The sequence below is a fragment of the Saccopteryx bilineata genome, chromosome 7 (genome assembly GCF_036850765.1).
Source record: "Saccopteryx bilineata isolate mSacBil1 chromosome 7, mSacBil1_pri_phased_curated, whole genome shotgun sequence".
NCBI lineage: Eukaryota > Metazoa > Chordata > Mammalia > Chiroptera > Emballonuridae > Saccopteryx > Saccopteryx bilineata.
This window is the reverse complement of record NC_089496.1, coordinates 92,621,912-92,633,982: the sequence shown is the minus strand read 5'-3', so window position 1 is coordinate 92,633,982 and position 12,071 is coordinate 92,621,912. Positions and strand designations below refer to the sequence as shown.

Sequence of the window (12,071 nt, the reverse complement as noted above, 5' to 3'; positions counted from 1 at the left end):
GTGGCCATGGGGTGAGAGGCCAGGCTGTCTCCTGAGGACACTGGGGTGCAACCAACTTCACATCCCCTCCAGTGAGCTTGAAGCAAGGGGGCCCTCAGAGAGGGAGGATGTGCTCTACCCAAGGGCTAGGAGGGACAACAGCCAGATCAGGCCGCACAGGGCAGGGTTAGATGTTGCACGCAGGAGCACCAGTGTGTCAGCGTGAAATGCCGATGGCGCTGAACGGCATGCCAACAGTTCATCATTCCAATGAGCCTGCTGCCTACCTGCTCCTCATTCGGGCCTAATCTGCAGGGCTCTGACCTGATGCCAAAGCAGAGAGCAGAGGCAGGCCAACTGCTAGGCTCCTTCCTGCCCATCAAGCCTCTCTGTGGTGGAGGACAGCGGGTGTCAAACAGATTCAAGTGGCCAACCTCCCTCCTGTTCCACTTCCTCCTCACCTCCTGCTCTACTCAAACCTCCCTTCTTTTCAAACCAGTATCATCAGGTCCTCACTCCCTCTCCCTGCTATCACTATCCTTGGCTAGACCCACAAAACTTCTGCCACCTGAGCCTCTGAAAGTCACAGAGGTCACTTTGTGCTCTCTATGGTCAACAGACCTCCTGGGAGCCTTCATTCTACCTCCAATCTGTTTCTGACTTTGGATGTGTGCTGATTGCCCTAGCAACTACCTGCCCCACCTGGTCCTTGAGCCTTTACCCAAATGCTAACTCTAATAGGCTCTTGTCCTGGACCACAGCTTAGCTTTATAAACCTAGCAGCCAAACTGTGATGACCTTTAAGAATTCTCCTCCCCTCCATCCAACCTGCCAAATTCCGTATCCCCAGACCCAGCTTAAACACCCACCCTCCCCTCTGTTAAGACTCCACTAGCCCTCCTCCTATTGGCCACTCATCTCTCCTCTGCTCCAAAACTAATGTCCCAGTATTGTATGCACCCAAGGAACAATGCATGCCACTTTTTGACTCTTCAGTAGTGTCACAATTAGTTTCTTTATGCTGTTTCCCCAAGCACAACATAAGCCGTTCAAGGACAAGAAACTTCAGAGAACGCCATGGCGGGAGGAAAGAAGGAGAACTTCAGGCAGAGCAAAATCTCTCTCTCGTTCTTGGATCTGCAGCTCTGGCTGGATGACCACGTGTAGGTTACTGACCTTGCTGTGGCCTCAAATTTCTTATCTGAAAAATAGTGATGACTTAATCTCACAAAGCATTTGCAAGGATGCAAAAATCTAAACCTCCTAAGGGGTGCAGGCATACTGAAAAGTTAAAAAATAAATTCACTTCTCCTTTCCTAAAGATGTACAGAACCAGCCCTTAGACATCATGCACACTCAGCGCATTGACTGAATAAGCAAACATCAATATTTCAAATCTTTCCCTAGGCTACCGGCTCTACATGGCCATTGGTTGTTCTAACTTTAATAACCAGTTCTCCCCTCCCCAGAACTCACTTCTTATCTTTGGTCTCCTGGCTACCTTAGGCACTGGGAATTACTCTCAATCCTTCTCTCTGCCTTTATCTCTGGAACCCAGCTCAGTCTCCAAGTCTGAATGATTCTATCTCCTAAACAACTTAGACCCCTGGTTTTTATATCCTCACACCAATGCTGTGACTTAAGCATCATCATTTCCCCCATGGTCTTCCAACTGGATACTCTCCTTACAAAATTCTCCCCTTCCCATTATCGCCCACGGTGTCATCAAGTTCTATTTCATCCGCCCTCCCCCAGTTCTGTCGACCTCGCTCCCTGCTAGTAATTACGTACTGCCTGCATGCTGTGAATTTGTACCTTTTGAGCTTAGTCTTATAAAATCTGGCTTCAATCTCCCTCACTAAACTTCTTCCAGACACTTGCTTCTCTGCCCCTTTCTCCCCAGCCTCACTGATCTTTCCCAAATGTCTCATTTTTATCCCCCTCCATCTCCGCACATCATTTCCTTTGCCTGAACTATTCATGCCCTTTGCCTTCCTTCTGCTTGGTAAAGTCCTCTCTAACCTTCAATGCCCAACTCCAATATTACCTTCCTTCCGACTAATTAATCACAATTTGCTTTGTGTACTCAGACCATCTTGTACTGATTTCTATTTTAGCATTTATCCTACTATTTGGGGCATGCCAATTTTATTCTGGGACTTCTTTCTTGACTGTAACTCCCTAAGGGCAACAGCAATTTTTTCTAACAGCCCAGATGTCTTGCACCATGCCCAGTATAAAGCAAATGATGAGCATATTGATTTTGTACTGTTTTGCTCTGCCTTTATTCATAAGTGTAAATGAATGAATGAATGAATGAATGAGCTTGCTCAAACCTACTCACAAGTTCTTGTCCAACTGCTAATGTCTAGGAGCAACTCAGCACATAGCCACATTTAGAAAACAAACCTGCCCCTTTGCATGCTGCACCAGTGTGACAGACTCTAAGGTCTAACAGAGTCGGGGATCAGGGAAGGGTCTATAGAGTTCACTCAGACCAGCTTTAATGGTAACTGACCAGTCACCCTGAGCTCCCATCCTACAGAGGGCAGGGGAGAGGACAGACCACGGTCTCTGCAGGATGTCAGTTGCATATGTTATTGATCCAAATAAAACATGAAATGCTTCTTGATTTTCTACTTTTGAAGGCATAAAGGCATCACAATGTGGAGAAAGAACATTGAACCTGAGTCAGGAAATCTAGAATCTAGAAGTGATTTTGAAATGCATTTAATATTACCCTGGACAAGCCAATTCTTTTAGCCTGTGGAAGAAAAAAATAAAATTATTCTGACACTTTTTAAAACAGTAAGGCAGCCTTCATTCAGGACTCTCACAGCCGGTATAGAAACCACCCCAATGGGGTTTGCAGTGGGAGAGGGGGAGACTGGGTCAACTCCATATACAACAAGGGAAAGAAGGAGCTTATAGTCATGGAGAAGGGTGGGATCAACAAACAAACATGACTAAGAAGGTAGAGTAATTCTTGGCTAAGTTCATCCAAAAGCGTTATTGCTGAAAACAGGTAGGTGATCAGACATCACCTGGGGCATGGTGGAGGCTGATATTGAGCACAGTAAGGTATGGCAGGTCCCCATATCTCAGAGGATTCTGGCAAAATCAACTTACCAGGAATCTTGCTAAAATAGGGCTCTTGAAGATCTACCCAAGGACAGGGCAGGTTGAGAAGAACTCAGAGGATCCTGACTAGAGTTTGGTCAAGAAGAGAATCTTTATCAAGCCCCAATTCCATCATCAACACAAAAGGTTTAACTCAGATAACCATAAAGCTCCTTGGGGACCTGAAATTATTGTTATTATTATTATTACTATTATTATTATTATTTAGTGAGAGAGAGAGGGATAGACAGTGATAGGGACAGACAGACAGGAAGGGAGAGAGATGAGAAGCATCAACTCATAGTTGCAGTACCTTAATTGTTCATTGACTGCATTCTCATATGTGCCTTGACAGGCGGCTCCAGCCAAGTGACCCCTTGCTCAAGCCAGAGACCTTGGGCTTTAAGCCAATAACCTTTGGGCTCAAACCATCAACCATGGGGTCATGTCTATCATCCCATGCTCAAACCAGTGACACCATGTGCAAGCTTGTGAGCCCGCGCTCAAGCTGGCGACTTCAGGGTTTTGAACCTGGGTCCTCAGCATCCCAGGTTGATGCTCTATCCCCTGCACCACTGCCTGTTCAGGCTGGGCCTTAAATCTTATTATCCCACCAACACAGTACTAAGCTATTCTCCAACCAAAGACTTTTCCTCATACCATATATTACATCTTATTTCTAAGAGCTAAATTCTCAGGCCTCCCTGCATGACTTATGTCACAACAAATTTCCTTCCAGAATCTAAATAATCCTCATCAAAGGTAGTGTGTTCAGCACCACCCATAGTTTTTCTCTCTACAAGCTGCATAACAGATTCCAAAAATGGCTGCTGAGAGTGGAAACTTCCCAACAAAGGATTCTCCCCATGTCAGCTTCCTCCACCCCCGGCAGTTTCTGCTCACTCAGGCTGCCCGAGCCAGTCTCAATTGCTGGTGACACATAGCATCGAGGAGGCAGTTGAGCTGGCAGGACCAAAGGTGAGCTGGACTCTGCCCTTTCCAGCATGCACCCCGCATACCACGCTGACCTCCCTTTTCTCGGGGGACGAGCAGGGGGCAGAGAGGCCTCAGAGAGAACCTTGCCTGCAGAACTCATTTTACAAGCAAGCAGACCCTGCTCCACCTTGTGACTCCAGACATTTGCCAATGGACTCACTTACAGGAAGCAACCTCATCTTCCCAATCTTAAAGCTAGCCCCCAGATTTTAACACTAGGCTAAAATGTTCACAAACATTCAGAAAGATGGCACCATCCTACCCGGGCCCTGTGTACCCACCTGGGCCTGGCACTGTGCCATTACCATTTTGACTGGCTCAGGACACACTGCTAAGCCGGAAGACAGCAGGTAAGATGTGCAGTCTCTGGGCTTCCAGCCACTGTGCCTTGGCTCAGGTTATTCAAATTCTGGCAGATTATTCCATTGCTGTGTTTCTGTCTGTGTGTGTGTAGGGGGGGGGGGTCCCTCTCTCCTTCTTTCTTTCTGTTTTTTTTATAAATTAGTTCTAGCACACAACAAATGCACAACAAGATGCCAATCATATGCCCACTACCAAATTTAATGAATATCTGTGGTTATAAACAACCTTTGTGAATTTGTATATTTACATACATCTTCTCTTAATATTAGTTCTGAGGCTTGCTTGTTTCACTCAACATTCAGTTTTCAGATTTCCCTATGTTGACACAGCCATAACTCATTCATTTAAATTGCTATAGAGCACTGCAGCTTATGAATAAATCCCTGTCCATTCACCTTTCAGCCACTGATAAATATTTTTTCTTTTAGCCTGCCCAGGCAGTGGCACAGTGGATAAAGTGTCTGACTGGGATGCGGAGGACTCAGGTTTGAAAGCCTGAGGTTGCCAACTTGAGTGCAGGCTCATCTGGTTTGAGCAAGGCTCACCAGCTTGAGCCCAAGGTCGCTGGCTTGAGCAAGGGGTCACTAGCTCTGCTGTAGCCCCTCCCCCCAGTCAAGGCACATATGAGAAAGCAATCAATGAACAACTAATGTGCTGCAACGAAGAATTGATGCTTCTTATCTCTCTCCCTTTCTGTCTGTCTGTCCCTATCTGTCCTTCTCTCTGTCACACACACACACAATATATATATATATATGTATATATATATATAAATGTATATATATATATATATATTTTACTTTTAAAATTGCTACTGCAGACAATCTTTTGATGACCCTTCTTGTACATGGCTTCTCATGTATTTGTGAAGAGAAGTGTTTCTGGGAAGCTAGGACTGCTTCATACGCTATGCTTCTACTTTGCTGGTAACTGACAAAACTTTCACCAAGGAACTGTCATTTCAAAGAGATATCCCCTTAATCTCCAGCTTCAGCAACTGGGGACTTTTATTCCCAGAGCCTGAGTCCATGGCTCCCGACTGGTCTTCTCCCAGATAATCTCTCTTTCCCGAGTCCTGAATTCCAGAGTGTCTGAGCCCAGCCAGCAGCTCGGGCCCTGAATCTTTACCTCATGAGCACCATCCCTGGTTGCCACATTTGCATCAGTGCAGGTCACCTGCTCTGTGGCTCCTCCACCTGCCCAACAACCTGCAAGTTGTCTGGCTGAACCTTCCAGCTGCTCACACTACTCCCCAGGCACCCGACGCTGACCGGCAACCTCCCAGGGTTAGATGGGTCTATGCCAGGACCCTGACTCCTGGTCTGAGCCCGTCCACTATTCAGGAACTCCTGTCCCATCCTAATTGGCTTCCTAAGAGCTTCAGAGCACAGGCAGTGCATTATGGGAGGACCACCTCAGCCCTACCTGCTGTAACCCTGGGCATTCCCCAGAGCTACTCTCTCAATGACAATTTCCAGAGCTGAGTTGTTAATACGTTTTACACTTGTACCCATCCAGCAAGCTCCTACTCCTCTCATGAGTTTCTACAATGGTAACAAGCATATGGGCTGCTATTTTTAAAATAAAAGAACAGAAAAGAAAATCTTCCAGCCAACACAGCCAAGTCATCTTCCCGATAGAGCAAGTGCCACATTCCTGCCAGAGGTGAGAGGTCTCTGGGGGGCCGCTGCCAGCTCCCTGCAGGCCCACCAGATGTTCAGGGCTGGGGTGGGCACAGCCAGCCAGCACCTTCGCCTCCTCGACCACCTGGTCCACAGCCCCGCCTTCGTCCCTCTCCAACTCTTGCCCTGAGAAAAAACAGGAAATCACAAGTCTTTTACTCTTTGATCCTCTCATCAGTCTCTCATCTTCTCAATGGACACCCTTTCTGTATGATATAATCTAAAACTAGCGAAGAACTGCAGTCATGACAGTTCCTCTTCCGGTTTGCAATTGTATTTTGTTTTGCTCATTTCTTAATATACCTCTATTATTATCTGTTAGCATCTCCCATGTGCCAGGCAGCAGGCTTTGCTGCCTTTCTGGGCAATTATGAATAGCTTTAGCTTGGGTTGGCAAACATTTTTCTGTAAAAGGACCAGATAGCGAATATTTTAGTTTGTGCCAATCTCCATCACAACTACTCAACCCGGCCCCTGCCGCTCAGAAGAAGCCAAACACGATAGGTGAATGAATGAGACCGGCTGGGTTGCAATCACACAGTGTTTACAAAAGCAGGCGGCACCTGACTTGGTGGCCGCTGTCCTATCTGACTGCAGGGCCAGCACTACCATCTCCACCACCACCCAGGCACCCCACTCTGCTTTTGTCTCTAAGACAACCTGTCGAGATTCCTGCCCGGGTCGTTGGTGTCTTAACTCACGCTTTCTCGCCTGGCGACAGTATCCAATCAACACGTCTGCAGAGGCCTGGCATTTAAAACCTCCGAGGTCTGCCCACTCGACCTCCCATTTGTCACTCTCCCGTCGAGTTCATGGCTGGCACCTGTCTGGATTTTCTCCTGTTTGACTCTCAGCTCCAGTACTAATTCCATCGTGGAGACTTTTCCTACAACCTCAGGCCACACCCCCTCTACGTTAAGACCAACAGCACCTTGGAGTTCCCCATTTATTCTCCGAAGATGCATATTTCCTTTTTCCAGCGATTGCTAAGAGCTCCTTAAAAGTGAAATAACAAATGAAATATGGTTTGAAGCTCTGAACTTGCAGAGCACAGCTCTCAGTAGAGAAAACCCGGGAGACCGGAGCAGGACAAACACAATGAGAACTGGACGTGGGCGCCGCTTCTCTGACCCTCGGCTCAGACAATCGGCTCGTTGTCATGAGGACTCAGGGAAATGCAGTCAGACGCCTGACCTAGCATATGATAATAGCCTCCGTTCCATAAATGTATGGCTGTCATTTCAGGAACACAGCAGAAACAGCAGGACAATCACCTTGTTTTCGTTTCTTTGATGTAGACCCCTTAACCTTAACAGGAGGTAAGGCACACTGATGGCCAGTAAATCATTGAACAGTCTTTGGTCACTGTTTCCAGTTGCCCTTAGGAAAGTGCAATATGGCCCAGCTGCCTGGGAACCAAAACACAGAACAGAACCGTGCTTCCAAGTGCCAGGCCTTGGGAAGCTACCCAGCGGCCCTTCCCCAGAGTGTGCTCCACTGATAGTCAACAACTGAAGCCCATAGGCCAGTAGGGGCTCTAGAGTGTGGTGAACCACAGCCCATTCCAGCCTGACCACAAACAACCAACCAGATAACTCATTTGAGACCTCAAACCAAAAGCAAGTGATTTAAACAGCTTCATTCTCCAAGTGGGGCGTGGTCCTACCCTCTGCTTCTGAAACCCCATAGGCAGGCTGATGCCAGGACAGACACACACAGAGCTCTCAGGGACCTCTTGAGGTTCTCAGATTTCTTGGCTGCACAATCTAGTCGCACAAAGGGAGGCCCTAACACAGGGTAATTAATTCATCTCTGTGTCCTCCTGCCCCAGCTATTTGAATGAGAGCCATCACTGGGTTCCACAGGCAGAAAATTAGAGGTTAGCTGATGCTGAAAACCAGATGATGCAAAATTCATGGTTTGTAGCAGATAAAATGTAGACCCCACAGCAGCAGAATACCAAAACAGATCTAAAAGGGAAGGTCGAGGTGGGTACGGTTGGCCAAAGTCAGCCCCTTGGTCATTCTCACTGTGATAGCCCTTCTATTCGAACTGAAGAATCCCAGTTCAGACAAAAAGAGTTGTTGAGTTGTTATTCTGAGGATTTAAAAAGCCAAGAGATCTCAGTCCCATCAACCTAGAGGTCTGTTTGTGTCATACAGGTGAGGGGAGGGAAGAAGACTTCAAGAAAATAAGGAAGTAAGAGCAGACTCCCAAGAAGACGTGTCAAACCATAATTCACTGCACCTTTGTTCACAGAAGCAGGACGGAATGGCAATCATTCAGAGAAAGTCTAAGGGAAATATAGTGTATTTTACACACACTCTGCATAATAGCGTTAAAAATATATAGATATCAAGGTTATTGACCTGAAGATGTCTCTAAAACAGGGGTCTCCAAACTTTTTACACAAGGGGCCAGTTCACTGTCCCTCAGACCATTGGAGGGCTGCCAAATACAGTGGTCCTCTCACTGACTACCAATGAAAGAGGTGTCCCTTCCAGAAGTGCAGTGGGGGCTGGATAAATGGCCTCAGGGGGCCGCATTGCGGCCTGCGGGCCGTAGTTTGGGGATGCCTGCCATATTACCAAACGGAAAAGGCCTCTGAATAATAATATATTAAATATACAAACAGTAAACCCAGACAAGATAAAACAATATATTTCCACTTGGTTTATACAAGTATACACAAATGCATTAAAAACATTCTAGGGAAATACACAAATAAATAAATAAAAATAAACACACAACTCTGGGTAGCAGACTGGGTGGGTTGCAGTGGGGTGGCCATAGGGACCTGCATTATTTGTAATGTTGCAATCTCTTAAAAACAAACAAACAAAAAAACGGTATCCATGTATCACTCCTGTAGTTAAAAATCACAGCAATAAAGTGAATTGTTACTGAGCAGTTACAATGCAGATCAGTAAATTAACACATCTGTAGAGGAACTCTATTATAGATAAGTATTTGCATTCACAAAGGCAGCCCAACATAATCATAAGAGGATTCATTTCAGAGTCAAGCAGATTTTGTTTCAAATCCAGCCTGTGGAACCGCAGGCTAATTACGTAAGTCTCATGTTTCATATCCGCACAATGGGAATATAAATATTGCTTTCATGGGATTACTGTGTCATTTGAACAGCCCTAGTATCATGGAGCTGTCAGTTGTTGGGAGATGCCCAAGTAGAAAAATTAAGTAATCATGGGGGGGAGGGGATTGCCCCATACATTTCTGGGCAAACAGCAGCTGAGTTACAGTTACATAAGTACCAGAGACCCGTGACCGCCATCTCCCTCCCACCATATCAGCAGTAAGCCACCAAAAGGCAAAGGCACCTGGGAAGATGGAGGGGTCGCTCCACTTAATCAAAGATAGCCTCCAGCAGGTGGCCAACACTTGCAAATTAAAGTCTAGGGAAAATGGACTCAACTTTTTTCACTAAGTTTTCTTCAGGAAAAAAAAAATAATGAGGCACAAATTAGAAAGTTCTGGACAGTTTTAGCAAGGCATCCCTGCCTGGTGACTGGATGTTTACCATTTTTCTTTCAATTACATGCAGCCAGTTGGGTCCCCCTGACATGCATGCAATTAGGTCTGTCTGTGCACACCCAGAAGCCCCAGGATAAAATAGGTAGCCGCCGAATGGAGAAATGTGAACTGATAGAGAGCTTTCAGACCATCTCTCTAACCTAGAGGAGCTAAATTTGATGCCTCATTCATTTGTAAATCTTTCTTCTCAGGGATAAGCACAGTGCCTTGCATGAGGTAGGCACTCAATGCATTGATTATTTTGTCAATTAATGCGAGACTATCCCTCCTGGGAACAGACAGCCCTGGGGAGAAGATGGTATTTTTTTCTTTCTGCAGCTATCCCCCTCCACGAAACCTCTCATCTCTCCTTTCTCTGGTTTCCCAGCTCTCAGCACGTGTCACTCTCGGGGAGCTTTGTGCCTGCTCTCTGGGGAGACACTGCTCTTCTGCTGTTCTTTTATGGCATTATTTAGCTTTATGTGCACGAGGCCTCTTTGTCCAAACAGAATAAGTCCTCTGATGTCATGGGACTACCTTGGATGTCTCTTTCAGCCCTGAAGCATGCTGAATAACACCAGGGAAAGTACAGACTCAAACTGAGCGGAGATGTCCAGGGACTGAAACTGTCACGTTCAGACACATTCTCTTCTGATTGTGAAAATGTTGTGCTGTGAGAAACTAACAACAAAGCAGATGTTCCTTCACACGGTGCTGGTCATTTGGGGAGAAAGAAGACTGACATCTAACACCTGACATCTCTCAAGCCAGAAAAAGAGAGGAAATCCCCGGACATCAAGGAGTGGATTGCCGGTCTCTCTGTGAGGCCCTATCCCATAGTCACCCCATCTCCTTATGGGCCCAGAAGCCTGAATTCTCATTTCTTTCTTTCTTTCTTTTGAACAAATATATGGATTGCTATGCTCCCTGCACAGGGCCAGTTTAACATTATTTAAACAATTGTCCTGTTAGGTCCTACTATGTACACTCCAAATGCTCTTGACAAGAGACTAGAGTTGTTGGGCATGAAAACCAATCCCAGTGTTCTAAAGCTTTCTTTTGAAAGACTAAACATGAACATGAAATTAGCTATTAGTCGAGCACATTCTCAAGTTACAGAGTATTCTTTAAGCCACCACTGGGGCCCATAGAGACAGGGCCCTCTGAGATCTGAGATGGCATGTGCCTGAGCCCCAGGTGACATGCTGGCTCAGCATATTGGTTACCATGGCCTTAGCTAAAACACATGACACACTCTAGGGCAGGGGTCCCCAAACTTTTTACACAGGGGGCCAGTTCACTGTCCCTCAGGTCCCTCAGACCGTTGGACGGCCACCACATACAGTGCTCCTCTCACTGACCACCAATGAAAGAGGTACCCCTTCCAGAAGTGTGGCAGGGGGCTGGATAAATGGCCTCAGGGGGCTGCATGTGGCCTGTGGGCCATAGTTTAGGGACACCTGCTCTAGGGTCTTTTAAAAGATGAAAGTGCTAAAAATTTATGGTAGAAATATTATAAAACATAGGAAAGGATAATGTGCAATATAGACATCAATTATAGCTATACTATACAGAGAAAATAACAGTATTTTGATGTGTTTCTCTAATCTGTGTGCAGGTGTGTATTTACAAAATTTGGAGTCATTCTTTGCATACAGTTCAGTGTTTTGCTTTTTCACTTAACATAATGTTTTGAGCATGTCCTCATGTTGTTAAATATTCTTTTAAAAATTACTTTAAAAGCCTTAAAACATTGAAATGTATAAATACATCATCATTTCCTTCAACTCTCTTCTTGGCCAGTTGGTCAGTTTCTGGCCAAATTTTTACATGAAATAATGTATATACATCTTTGTACACATATTTGCTTGTTTCTTTAAATTCATGTAAGTTCAACAATTAGTTTAAAGGGTAAAAACTGTGATTAAGTCTCTTGTTATAAACTGTCTTACATATATATTCTGTCCAATTTGCACTTCAGCTCACAAATATGAGAGTCCCACTTCCCCTGCACATGTGCCAACATTGGGCATTACCATCTTGAAGTTTCCAGACACAGGTATTCTACGATACCCAAACGACATACACTTTGGCACAAAGGTATTATAAAAATACGTGAGACCTGCCTGACCAGGAGGTGGTGCAGTGGATAGAACATCGGACTGGGATGCGGAGGACCCAGGTTCGAGACCCTGAGGTCTCCAGCTAGAGTGCGGGCTCATCTGGTTTGAGCAAAGCTCACCAGCTTGGACCCAAGGTCGCTGGCTCGAGCAAGGGGCTACTCGGTCTGCTGAAGGCCCTGGTCAAGGCACATATGAGAAAGCAATCAATGAACAACTAAGGTGTTGAAACAAAAAACTGATGATTGATGCTTCTCATCTCTCTCCATTCCTATCT

The 12,071-nt window shown here is 45.8% G+C and overlaps 1 protein-coding gene across 1 annotated transcript in view; it reads right to left on the bottom strand.

The window, feature by feature from the left end:
• The window catches only part of SORCS3 (sortilin related VPS10 domain containing receptor 3), a 620,103-nt gene that overhangs the window by 332,415 nt on the left and 275,617 nt on the right, over positions 1-12,071 (bottom strand). The window lies entirely within an intron of this gene.